Source organism: Procambarus clarkii, chromosome 5 (genome assembly GCF_040958095.1).
Source record: "Procambarus clarkii isolate CNS0578487 chromosome 5, FALCON_Pclarkii_2.0, whole genome shotgun sequence".
NCBI lineage: Eukaryota > Metazoa > Arthropoda > Malacostraca > Decapoda > Cambaridae > Procambarus > Procambarus clarkii.
The window spans coordinates 8,750,072-8,762,571 of record NC_091154.1 but is presented as its reverse complement, the minus strand read 5'-3'; the positions used below and the strand labels follow the sequence as shown (position 1 = coordinate 8,762,571).

Here is a 12,500-nt window from a genome sequence, read left to right as displayed (position 1 = left end):
CCCCCCTAACTCTTCTGTCTTCCAGCGAAGTGAGGTTTAATTCCCGTAGTCTCTCCTCGTAGCTCATACCTCTCAGCTCGGGTACTAGTCTGGTGGCAAACCTTTGAACCTTTTCCAGTTTAGTTTTATCCTTGACTAGATATGGACTCCATGCTGGGGCTGCATACTCCAGGATTGGCCTGACATATGTGGTATACAAAGTTCTGAATGATTCTTTACACAAGTTTCTGAATGCCGTTCGTATGTTGGCCAGCCTGGCATATGCCGCTGATGTTATCCGCTTGATATGTGCTGCAGGAGACAGGTCTGGCGTGATATCAACCCCCAAGTCTTTTTCCTTCTCTGACTCCTGAAGAATTTCCTCTCCCAGATGATACCTTGTATCTGGCCTCCTGCTCCCTACACCTATCTTCATTACATTACATTTGGTTGGGTTAAACTCTAACAACCATTTGTTCGACCATTCCTTCAGCTTGTCTAGGTCTTCTTGAAGCCTCAAACAGTCCTCGTCTGTTTTAATCCTTCTCATAATTTTAGCATCGTCCGCAAACATTGAGAGAAATGAATCGATACCCTCCGGGAGATCATTTACATATATCAGAAACAAGATAGGACCGAGTACAGAGCCCTGTGGGACTCCACTAGTGACTTCACGCCTAATCGGAGGTCTCACCCCTCACCGTAACTCTCTGCTTCCTATTGCTTCGATACTCCCTTATCCACTGGAGCACCTTACCAGCTACACCTGCCTGTCTCTCCAGCTTATGTACCAGCCTCTTATGCGGTACTGTGTCAAAGGCTTTCCGCTTTTGTGTGTGGGTGGGTGTGTGTGTGTGTGTGTGTGTGTGTGTGTGTGTGTGTGTGTGTGTGTGTGTGTGTGTGTGTGTGTGTTAGAGACAAATAAATACGAAGTAAACATAGAGGAAAGCAATAGGCCCCTTAAAAAGGCGGGTCCTAGAGCTAGAAGCTCGATATTTAGAAATGCCAAAACATGCCTGACAAACTTAATAGAGTTCTATGACAAGATTACTACAATACGACAGGGAAAAAAAAGGAGGGCTGGGTAGCCTGCATTTTCCTAGACTGCCGGGAGGCATGTGATACTGTTGCTCACGAATAATTGGTCTGCAGGCTGGAATATGCAGCACCGGCCTGGAATCCATACCTTTTACTGGAACATGAAATGAAAACAAAGGTTTGCAGAGGTTTGCAACTACATTAGGTCCAGCGCTCAGAGGGTCAGCCTATGAGGATAGTCTCTTCAGATTGAGAGGACGAGAGAACACAGGTGGGAACTGGACACACACACACACACACACACACACACACACACACACACACACACACACACACACACACACACACACACACACACACACACACACACACACACACACACACACACACAGACACACACCCACGCACGCACATCCCCTCACACAGCTCAAAGTCACCTCTAGAGAGAGCTCAGGTCAAAGGTCAAACCGGGTCAATAAGACAAGCGAAACTCAGCTTCAAGCCCTCATTCCACACCCCCTCCCCCACCCCTTCCCTCACCCCTTCCCTCACCCCTTCCCTCACCCCTCCCACTTACCCTCCGTATTCTCAAACCCCTCTTAAATCACCCCCTCCCTCCTCACCCACGTAGTAAAGATCTTGTGGCGTGTAGGTTCCTCCCTTCTCTCATTTATCACTTATGCACTGTAATTATATCTTTATTGGAGCACATGGGGTGAGGGGTTTCCTTCCTTACCTTCCTACCTTCTCTCCCTACCTTCCTACCCTCCCTCCCTACCTCCCTTCCTACCCAACAATACATTATATAAGCGTCGTTTGGTGATAAATCGTTCGATAGACTCCTCGAGGGGAAGTAATTAATCTGGTGTTTTGTTGTGGTAAATCAGCTGATTCTTTGTTTACGTGGATCAGCTGATTCTTTGTTTACGTGGATCAGCTGATTCTTTGTTTATGTGGATCAGCTGATTCTTTGTTTACGTGGATCAGCTGATTCTTTGTTTATGTGGATCAGCTGATTCTTTGTTTACGTGGATCAGCTGATTCTTTGTTTACGTGGATCAGCTGATACTTTGTTTATGTGGATCAGCTCATTCTTTGTTTACGTGGATCAGCTGATTCTTTGTTTATGTGGATCAGCTGATACTTTGTTGATGTTGATCAGCTGATTCTTTGTTGATCTTGTCCCTTGTTCTTGTGCTTGTGTTCTTGCCTTGTTCTTGCCCTTGTTCTTGCCCTTGTTCTTGTACTTGTTCTTGCCCTTGTTCTTGCCCTTGTTCTTGCTCTTGTTCTTGTGCTTGTAGTTCTTGCCCTTGTTCTTGCTATTGTTCTTGCCCTTGTTCTTGCCCTTGTTCTTGCCCTTGTTCTTGTACTTGTTCTTGCCCTTGTTCTTGCCCTTGTTCTTGCTCTTGTTCTTGTGCTTGTAGTTCTTGCCCTTGTTCTTGCTATTGTTCTTGCCCTTGTTCTTGCCCTTGTTCTTGCTCTTGTTCTTGCCCTTGTTCTTGCCCTTGTTCTTGCCCTTCTTCTTGTGCTTGTAGTTCTTGCCCCTTGTTCTTGCCCTTGTTCTTGCCCTTGTTCTTGCTCTTGTTCTTGTGCTTTAGTTCTTGCCCCTTGTTCTTGCCCTTGTTCTTGTGCTTGTAGTTCTTGCCCCTTGTTCTTGCTCTTGTTCTTGCCCTTGTTCTTGCTCTTGTTCTTGTGCTTGTAGTTCTTGCCCTTGTTCTTGCCCTTGTTCTTGCTCTTGTTCTTGCCCTTGTTCTTGCCCTTGTTCTTGCTCTTGTTCTTGCCCTTGTTCTTGCCCTTGTTCTTGCCCTTGTTCTTGTGCTTGTAGTTCTTGCCCCTTGTTCTTGCCCTTGTTCTTGTGCTTGTAGTTCTTGCTCGTTGTTCTTGCTCTTGTTCTTGCCCTTGTTCTTGCTCTTGTTCTTGTGCTTGTAGTTCTTGCCCTTGTTCTTGCCCTTGTTCTTGCTCTTGTTCTTGCCCTTGTTCTTGCCCTTGTTCTTGCTCTTGTTCTTGTGCTTTAGTTCTTGCCCCTTGTTCTTGCCCTTGTTCTTGTGCTTGTAGTTCTTGCCCCTTGTTCTTGCCCTTCTTCTTGTGCTTGTAGTTCTTGCCCTTGTTCTTGCCCTTGTTCTTGCTCTTGTTCTTGCTCTTGTTCTTGCCCTTGTTCTTGCCCTTGTTCTTGCTCTTGTTCTTGCCCTTGTTCTTGCCCTTGTTCTTGCCCTTGTTCTTGCTCTTGTTCTTGCTCTTGTTCTTGCCCTTGTTCTTGCTCTTGTTCTTGCTCTTGTTCTTGCCCTTGTTCTTGCCCTTGTTCTTGCTCTTGTTCTTGCCCTTGTTCTTGCCCTTGTTCTTGCCCTTGTTCTTGCTCTTGTTCTTGCTCTTGTTCTTGCCCTTGTTCTTGCCCTTGTTCTTGCTCTTGTTCTTGCTCTTGTTCTTGCCCTTGTTCTTGCCCTTGTTCTTGCTCTTGTTCTTGCCCTTGTTCTTGCCCTTGTTCTTGCCCTTGTTCTTGCCCTTGTTCTTGTGCTTGTAGTTCTTGCCCCTTGTTCTTGCCCCTTGTTCTTGCCCCTTGTTCTTGTGCTTTAGTTCTTGCCCCTTGTTCTTGCCCTTGTTCTTGCTCTTGTTCTTGCTCTTGTTCTTGTGCTTGTAGTTCTTGCCCCTTGTTCTTGCCCCTTGTTCTTGCCCTTGTTCTTGCCCCTTGTTCTTGCCCTTATTCTTGCCCTTGTTCTTGCTCTTGTTCTTGTGCTTGTAGTTCTTGCCCCTTGTTCTTGCCCTTGTTCTTGCCCTTGTTCTTGTGCTTGTAGTTCTTGCCCCTTGTTCTTGCCCTTGTTCTTGCCCTTGTTCTTGCTCTTGTTCTTGTGCTTGTAGTTCTTGCCCCTTGTTCTTGCCCTTGTTCTTGCCCTTGTTCTTGTGCTTTAGTTCTTGCCCCTTGTTCTTGCCCTTGTTCTTGCCCTTGTTCTTGTGCTTTAGTTCTTGCCCCTTGTTCTTGCCCTTGTTCTTGTGCTTTAGTTCTTGCCCCTTGTTCTTGCCCTTGTTCTTGCCCTTGTTCTTGTGCTTGTAGTTCTTGCCCCTTGTTCTTGCCCTTGTTCTTGCCCTTGTTCTTGCTCTTGTTCTTGTGCTTGTAGTTCTTGCCCCTTGTTCTTGTGCTTGTAGTTCTTGCCCTTGTTCTTGTGCTTGTAGTTCTTGCCCTTGTTCTTGCCCTTGTTTTTGTGCTTGTAGTTCTTGCCCTTGTTCTTGCCCTTGTTCTTGTGCTTGTAGTTCTTGCCCTTGTTCTTGCCCTTGTTCTTGTGCTTGTAGTTCGTGCCCTTGTTCTTGCTCTTGTTCTTGCCCTTGTGTTCGTGCCCTTGTTCTAGCCCTTGTTCTTGTGCTTTAGTTCTTGCCCTTGTGTTCGTGCCCTTGTTCTTGCCCTTGTTCTTGTGCTTGTAGTTCTTGCCCCATGTTCTTGCCCTTGTTCTTGCCCTTGTTCTTGCTCCCTGTTCCTGTGCTTGTAGTTCTTGCCCTTGTTCTTGCCCCTGTTCCTGTGCTTGTAGTTCTTGCCCTTGTTCTTGCCCCTGTTCCTGTGCTTGTAGTTCCTGCCCTTGTTCTTGCCCTTGTTCTTGCCCCTGTTCCTGTGCTTGTAGTTCTTGCCCTTGTTCTTGCCCTTGTTCTTGCCCCTATTCCTGTGCTTGTAGTTCTTGCCCTTGTTCTTGCCATTGTTCTTGCCTTGTTCTTGCCCTTGTTCTTGCCCTTGTTCTTGCCCTTGTTCTTGCCCTAGTTCTTGCCCTTGTTCTTGCCCCTGTTCTTGTGCTTTGTTCTTGCCCTTATCAAACCTCTCTAAAGGCGAGTAAGTCACCAGTGAGCCTCACCTAGTTGCTGCCTTTGACCAATCACGTTGCAGCAGCTGGCCACGTCATTACTGAGACCCCTCGTAACGACCAATCATAATGAAGTGAGGCTTGTGTGGCACCACTGAGCACCGCTCTTCTCTCAACGACCTGCAGCCAATTAGCGTCGTTAAGCAATGCTTAAATTGAGCTCCTCTCAATCAGCAAATTGGAAGGGTACATGAGTTGAGTGTTTGTGTGTGGGAAGTGTTGGAGCCCTGTGTGTGTGTGTGTGTGTGTGTGTGTGTGTGTGTGTGTGTGTGTGTGTGTGTGTGTGTGTGTGTGTGTGTGTGTGTGGGTGGGTGTGGGTGTGTGTGTGTGTGTGTGTGGGTGTGTGTGTGTGTGTGTGGGTGTGGGTGTGGGAGTGGGTGGGTGTGTGGGTGGGTGTGTGTGTAGGTGTGTGGGTGTGTGTGTGTGTGTGTGTGTGTGTGTGTGTGTGTGTGTGTGGGTGTGTGGGTGTGTGGGTGTGGGTGTGTGTGTGTATGTGTGTGTGTGCGTGTGTGTGTGTGTGTGTGTGTGTGTGTGTGTGTGGATTATCTGGTCTGTCTGATCAGCTGGGTCTTTGTTGATATTGGTCAGTTGAGTCTTTGTTGACATTGGTCAGCTGATTCTTTGTTGACACTGGATCAGCTGATTCTTTGTTGACATGGATCAGCTGATTCTTTGTTGACATGGATCAGCTGTTTCTTTGTTGACACTGGATCAGCTGATTCTTTGTTGACATGGATCAGCTGTTTCTTTGTTGACATTGGATCAGCTGATTCTTTGTTGACATGGATCAGCTGTTTCTTTGTTGACACTGGATCAGCTGTTTCTTTGTTGACACTGGATCAGCTGATTCTTTGTTGACATGGATCAGCTGTTTCTTTGTTGACACTAGATCAGCTGATTCTTTGTTGACACTGGATCAGCTGATTCTTTGTTGACACTAGATCAGCTGATTCTTTGTTGACACTGGATCAGCTGATTCTTTGTTGACACTGGATCAGCTGATTCTTTGTTGACACTGGATCAGCTGTTTCTTTGTTGACACTGGATCAGCTGTTTCTTTGTTGACACTGGATCAGCTGTTTCTTTGTTGACACTGGATCAGCTGTTTCTTTGTTGACACTGGATCAGCTGATTCTTTGTTGACACTAGATCAGCTGATTCTTTGTTGACATTGGTCAGGTGATTCTTTGTTGACATGGATCAGCTGATTCTTTGTTGACACTGGATCAGCTGTTTCTTTGTTGACATTCTGACACACTGGAACGCGCTTCCCAGAGGTGACGAAGCATTTTGGGATAAAAGTGTTCACCCATTGTCTTGTTATAACAATTTGGTTGAAATCGCTATAATTCCAGAATATCTGGACTCCAACTTGGGTACCCAGTTAGAGGGCCTGGTGGCTGAGTGAACAGCGCTCAGCATTCGTAAATCTAGGGTCCGTTGAGAATTTCTTTCACCCTGATGAAAGAAACCTATGGAACTGTGACCACCCACACACCTGGGAGCCCACTACACTGGTGGAGGTTGTCCACACACCTACACCCACGTACACACTGGCTATGAGTGCCTCGACACACTCACGTGGTATAAATGTCACTCTGAGGGTGTTATTTATGTCATGCACTTTCAGCCTTAAGTCTCCAAGAGAACTTTGTGGCCTTACTGAAGGATGAGTGACTCTCTTTACTAGTGGAGAATGACATACACTACTCTCTCTCTCTCTCTCTCTCTCTCTCTCTCTCTCTCTCTCTCTCTCTCTCTCTCTCTCACTCTCTCTCTCTCTCTCTCTCACTCTCTCTCTCTCTCTCTCTCTCTCTCTCTCTCTCTCTCTCTCTCTCTCTCTCTCTCTCTCTCTCTCTCTCTCTCTCTCTCTCTCTCTCTCTCTCTCTCTCTCTCTCTCTCTCTCTCTCTCTCTCTTCTCTCTCTCTCTCTCTCTCTCTCTCTCTCTCTCTCTCTCTCTCTCTCTCTCTCTCTGTCTCTCTCTCTCTCTCTGTCTCTCTCTCTCTCTCTCTCTCTCTCTCTCTCTCTCTCTCTCTCTCTCTCTCTCTCTGTCTCTCTCTCTGTCTCTCTCTGTCTCTCTCTCTCTCTCTCTCTCTCTCTCTCTCTTGAGCCAACAGGTTCTTGACCCCAGTCAGTCTGGGAGTGAATGGTGGCTGATGGAGTCATGTTCTTGAGAATAGCACTTCCGGCATGAGACTCTTGATGGCTGAGCGCCTTGTGTTATGAGCGCCGACTATTGGTTGGGCCAGGTGCAGAAGCCTAGCTGTGTTTATTTGTGCTCACCTATTTGAGCCTGCAGCATCGCGAACTAACTCCTGGGCCCCGCCTTTCTAGCAATTGGTTGTCTAATACAATGACTCCTGGCCTATTTTCCCTATTATACCTGCTGTTAAAGTTATGGAGTTAGCCTCTACAACCTGCTACTTTAGGTCATTCCATTTACTATCATTACCCTAAAGGTTAACTTTCTAACATCTCTGTGACACACTTGAGGTCCCCCCCCCTCAGTGTGTGTGTGTGTGTGTGTGTGTGTGTGTGTGTGTGTGTGTGTGTGTGTGTGTGTGTGTGTGTGTGTGTGTGTGTGTGTGTGTGTGTGCTCACCTAGTTGTACTCACCTAGCTGTGCTTGGGGAGGGTTGAGCTCTGGCTCTTTGGTCCCGCCTCTCAACTGTCAATCAACAGGTGTACAGGTTCCTGAGCCTACTGGGCTCTATCATATCTACACTTCAAACTGTGTATGGAGTCAGCCTCCACCACATCACTGCCTAATGCATTCCATTTGTCAACCACTCTGACACTAAAAAAGTTCTTTCTAATATCTCTGTGGCTCATTTGGGCGCTCAGTTTCCACCTGTGTCCCCTTGTGCGTGTGCCCCTTGTGTTAAATAGCCTGTCTTTATCTACCCTATCAATTCCCTTGAGAATCTTGAATGTGGTGATCATGTCCCCCCCTAACTCTTCTGTCTTCCAGCGAAGTGAGGTTTAATTCCCGTAGTCTCTCCTCGTAGCTCATACCTCTCAGCTCGGGTACTAGTCTGGTGGCAAACCTTTGAACCTTTTCCAGTTTAGTCTTATCCTTGACTAGATATGGACTCCATGCTGGGACTGCATACTCCAGGATTACTCCATTCTCCAAGTTCATTTGCTTTATTTGTAATACCATCTATGTTAGTGTACATTGCCTTGAGGCTCACTTTCTTCTGTCCCTTCTCAAATCTCCTCCTTCGTGAATGTTCTGCTGGTGGAGGAAGCTGTGCCATGGGTGTGAGGACCTGTGAGGTGGATACCAGGGTTGCAGAGGATACTGGGATGAGGGGTGGGGGGTCAAGTGAAGGGGGAGGGACAGGGAGGGTATGGGGTGAACGGGGCGGGAGGACAGGAAGGAAAGGGGGGTTTTCTATACAGAGGAGGGTGGTGGGGTTGCCCTTCCCGCTGGTGTTACTGGGTAGCTGGTTGTGGGTTCCCCCCTCGCCTCTGGGGGTGATGTGTTGGGAGCTGTGGTTTCCTGGTTTTCCCCTCTCGCCCTGCGCTTCTTCCTTGCTTCTGCCGCCACGGCTCTCTCCTCCCTCGTCATGTCCCTCTGGAGGAATACTTTTTTGAATTCTCCCACAGGTTGCAGGTGGCTTTTCTTTGTTAGAATCATCTCCTTTGTGTTCTCGTTTGCAAACACTATCTTTAACACACGGTCTCGGTCTTTTTTGTACCAGCCTAGCCTGAAAACCTTCTCAATGCTATGCTCAGCCCCTTCCATGTCTAGTGCCTTCAGTATTTCATTCACTGCTGCTTTGTCCTTATCATTCCACTCTTTCCTATTAGAGCCTTCCTGCTCTTTAATACCTACAGCTACCACTGCTCTTTTTCTTTCCAGCAGCTGGCTAGTGGAGTGTGTGTGTGTGTGTGTGTGTGTGTGTGTGTGTGTGTGTGTGTGTGTGTGTGTGTGTGTGTGTGTGTGTGTGTGTGTGTAAGTGTGTACGTACTTGGTGTACAGAGTAAAGAGACAGACAAATTGCATGTAAAATATATATATAATTAGCAAGAGTCCTAGCACAATTACACACACACTCATATATATATATATATATATATATATATATATATATATATATATATATATATATATATATATATATATATATATATATATATATATATATATATGCGGAAAAACCACATATGGTTTCAACAAGGAATGTTGAATATGGAAGATATACATATTTCTTCCAGTTATGGATATTAATAGCAGCTGCCTCGTATGGACCAATAGCAGCTGCCTCGTATGGACCAATAGCAGCTGCCTCGTATGGACCAATAGGAGCTGCCTCGTATGGACCAATAGGAGCTGCCTCGTATGGACCAATAGCACCTGCCTCGTATGGTCCAATAGGAGCTGCCTCGTATGGACCAATAGCAGCTGCCTCGTATGGACCAATAGCACCTGCCTCGTATGGACCAATAGCACCTGCCTCGTATGGACCAATAGCAGCTGCCTCGTATGGACCAATAGGAGCTGCCTCGTATGGTCCAATAGGAGCTACCTCGTATGGACCAATAGGAACTGCCTCGTATGGACCAATAGCAGCTGCCTCGTATGGACCAATAGGAGCTGCCTCGTATGGACCAATAGCAGCTGCCTCGTATGGACCAATAGCAGCTGCCTCGTATGGACCAATAGGAGCTGCCTCGTATGGACCAATAGCAGCTGCCTCGTATGGACCAATAGCAGCTGCCTCGTATGGACCAATAGGAGCTGCCTTGTATGGACCAATAGGAGCTGCCTCGTATGGACCAATAGGAGCTGCCTCGTATGGACCAATAGGAGCTGCCTCGTATGGTCCAATAGGAGCTGCCTCGTATGGACCAATAGCAGCTGCCTCGTATGGACCAATAGCAGCTGCCTCGTATGGACCAATAGGAGCTGCCTCGTATGGTCCAATAGGAGCTGCCTCGTATGGACCAATAGGTGCTGCCTGGTATGGACCAATAGCAGCTGCCTCGTATGGTCCAATAGGAGCTGCCTCGTATGGACCAATAGGTGCTGCCTGGTATGGACCAATAGCAGCTGCCTCGTATGGACCAATAGGAGCTGCCTCGTATGGACCAATAGCAGCTGCCTCGTATGGACCAATAGGTGCTGCCTGGTATGGACCAATAGCAGCTGCCTCGTATGGACCAATAGGTGCTGCCTGGTATGGACCAATAGGAGCTGCCTCGTATGGTCCAATAGGAGCTGCCTCGTATGGACCAATAGGTGCTGCCTGGTATGGACCAATAGGAGCTGCCTCGTATGGACCAATAGGAGCTGCCTCGTATGGACCAATAGCAGCTGCCTCGTATGGACCAATAGCAGCTGCCTCGTATGGACCAATAGGAGCTGCCTCGTATGGACCAATAGCAGCTGCCTCGTATGGACCAATAGGAGCTGCCTCGTATGGACCAATAGGAACTGCCTCGTATGGACCAATAGCAGCTGCCTCGTATGGACCAATAGGAGCTGCCTCGTATGGACCAATAGCAGCTGCCTCGTATGGACAAATAGCAGCTGCCTCGTATTGACCAATAGGAGCTGCCTCGTATGGACCAATAGGCCTTCTGCAGTTATCTTTGTTCTTATGTTCTTATATACAATAGAAATACAATATGTTTGATTACATTAGTAATTTTGGCCAATAACGACATTAAATTGTAATATGTTCGTTTCCCCTCAGTGGGTTATCTGGGGTTGCCAATTTTCACGCAGCGATAAAGGAATTTACCATAAGAAATCTCACGTTTTGATCTTAATTGCATTTGGCAACACCGGGGATAACTCATCAACCAATGAGAATCGAGCTTACAAATTTAAAACATTACAAGGTTATTGGCTGCCATCAACACAAACTAATGTCTTTGCAAATCAGCAGAAATATAAATACATAGAATATAAAGCTATAAGTCTAATGGATAAAACGTTTACTAAGAGTCTAAATGGGACGAGGAAAGTCGTAATATGTGGACCGAGTCGTTGAGGACCGGCGGACAATCTCTCTAATGGCGCCCCCGCGCGCGGCGTGAACCAATGACGTCACTCCGGCATTCAAATGTCAGCAGTGGGCGGAGTCAGGGGGCGCGGTTGCCCAAGCCCGCCATTTCCTTCAATTATCTCACGGGTATTTTTGGCATCCAAAGGAAGCTCAAAATCCCCACGCGAGTTAAATTTTGTAAAAATTTATTCTTTGCAGAAATCATTATATCTACATTTCTGAACTATGTGAAAATCGGAGCACGTCTTTGTCAATATGTTTACAAAAACACTCTCTGGCAATGTCTGTTGTGACGTCATAGTTCCTCTGACGTCATAGCAACGTCACACCTAAGATCGATTGTGATTGGTTGGTATTATTGAATGGTAGTAGAAACAGCTGTTTGTGTTGTCGTAGGCCTAATATAAGCATTCATAGGCCTAGAATAAGCAATCCTGGCCGAGAATATAGGTACCTGGGAGTTAGGCAACTGTTATGGGAGGTGAATCGTATCCTGATGCATCTGTTCACCCCCTGATTGACTCAACTGTTGTAGAAGGAGGGCTTGAGGTAGTGACTCGTCACCTGATGCGTCTGTTCACCCATATTCACTTAACTATTGTGGTAGGTATCGTTGGCGGGGGGGGGGGGAGGGTTACCATCAGGATCGCAGAAGAATGTAAACAAAGACGAGGATTAGAATCCGATGAATCCGCATCAATCCGACACTACACGAACACAACAACACGTACTCACCTATTTGTGCTTGCTGGGGTTGAGCTCTGGCTCTTTGGTCCCGCCTCTCAACTGTCTGTATATGTGTGTGTGTGTGTGTGTGTGTGTGTGTGTGTGTGTGTGTGTGTGTGTGTGTGTGTGTGTGTGCGTGTGTGCGTGTGTGTGTGTGTGTGTGTGTGTGTGTGTGTGTGTGTGTGCGTGTGTGTGCGTGTGTATACTCACCTAGTTGTGTCTGCAGGATCGAGCATTGACTCTTGGATCCCGCCTTTCGAGCATCGGTTGTTTACAGCAATGACTCCTGTCCCATTTCCCTATCATACCTAGTTTTAAAATTAGTAATAGTATTTGCTTCCACAACCTGTTCCTGAAGTGCATTCCATTTTCCCACTACTCTCACGCTAAAAGAAAACTTCCTAACATCTCTGTGACTCATCTGAGTTTCAAGCTTCCACCCATGTCTCCTCGTTCTGTTACTATTCCGTGTGAACATTTCGTCTATGTCCACTCTGTCAATCCCTCTGAGTATTTTATACGTTCCTGTCATGTCCCCACTCTCCCTTTTTCTTTCTAGTATCGTAAGGCACAGTTCCCTCAGGCGCTCCTCATACCCCATCCCTCGTAGCTCTGGGACGAGTCTCGTTGCAAACCTCTGAACCTTTTCCAGTTTCATTATATGCTTCTTCAGATGGGGACTCCATGATGAGGCGGCATACTCTAAGACTGGCCTCACGTAGGCAGTGTAAAGCGCCCTAAATGCCTCCTTACTTAGGTTTCTGAATGATGTTCTAACTTTTGCCAGTGTAGAGTACGCTGCTGTCGTTATCCTATTTATATGTGCCTCAGGAGATAGATTAGGTGTTACGTCCACCCCCAGGTCTCTTTCGCGCGTCGTTACAGGTAGGCTGTTCCCC

The 12,500-nt window shown here is 47.0% G+C and overlaps 1 protein-coding gene across 2 annotated transcripts in view; it reads left to right on the top strand.

The window, feature by feature from the left end:
• The window catches only part of LOC123765464 (frequenin-2), a 272,809-nt gene that overhangs the window by 176,871 nt on the left and 83,438 nt on the right, over nucleotides 1–12,500 (top strand). The gene's annotated exons all lie outside the window — the stretch shown is intronic.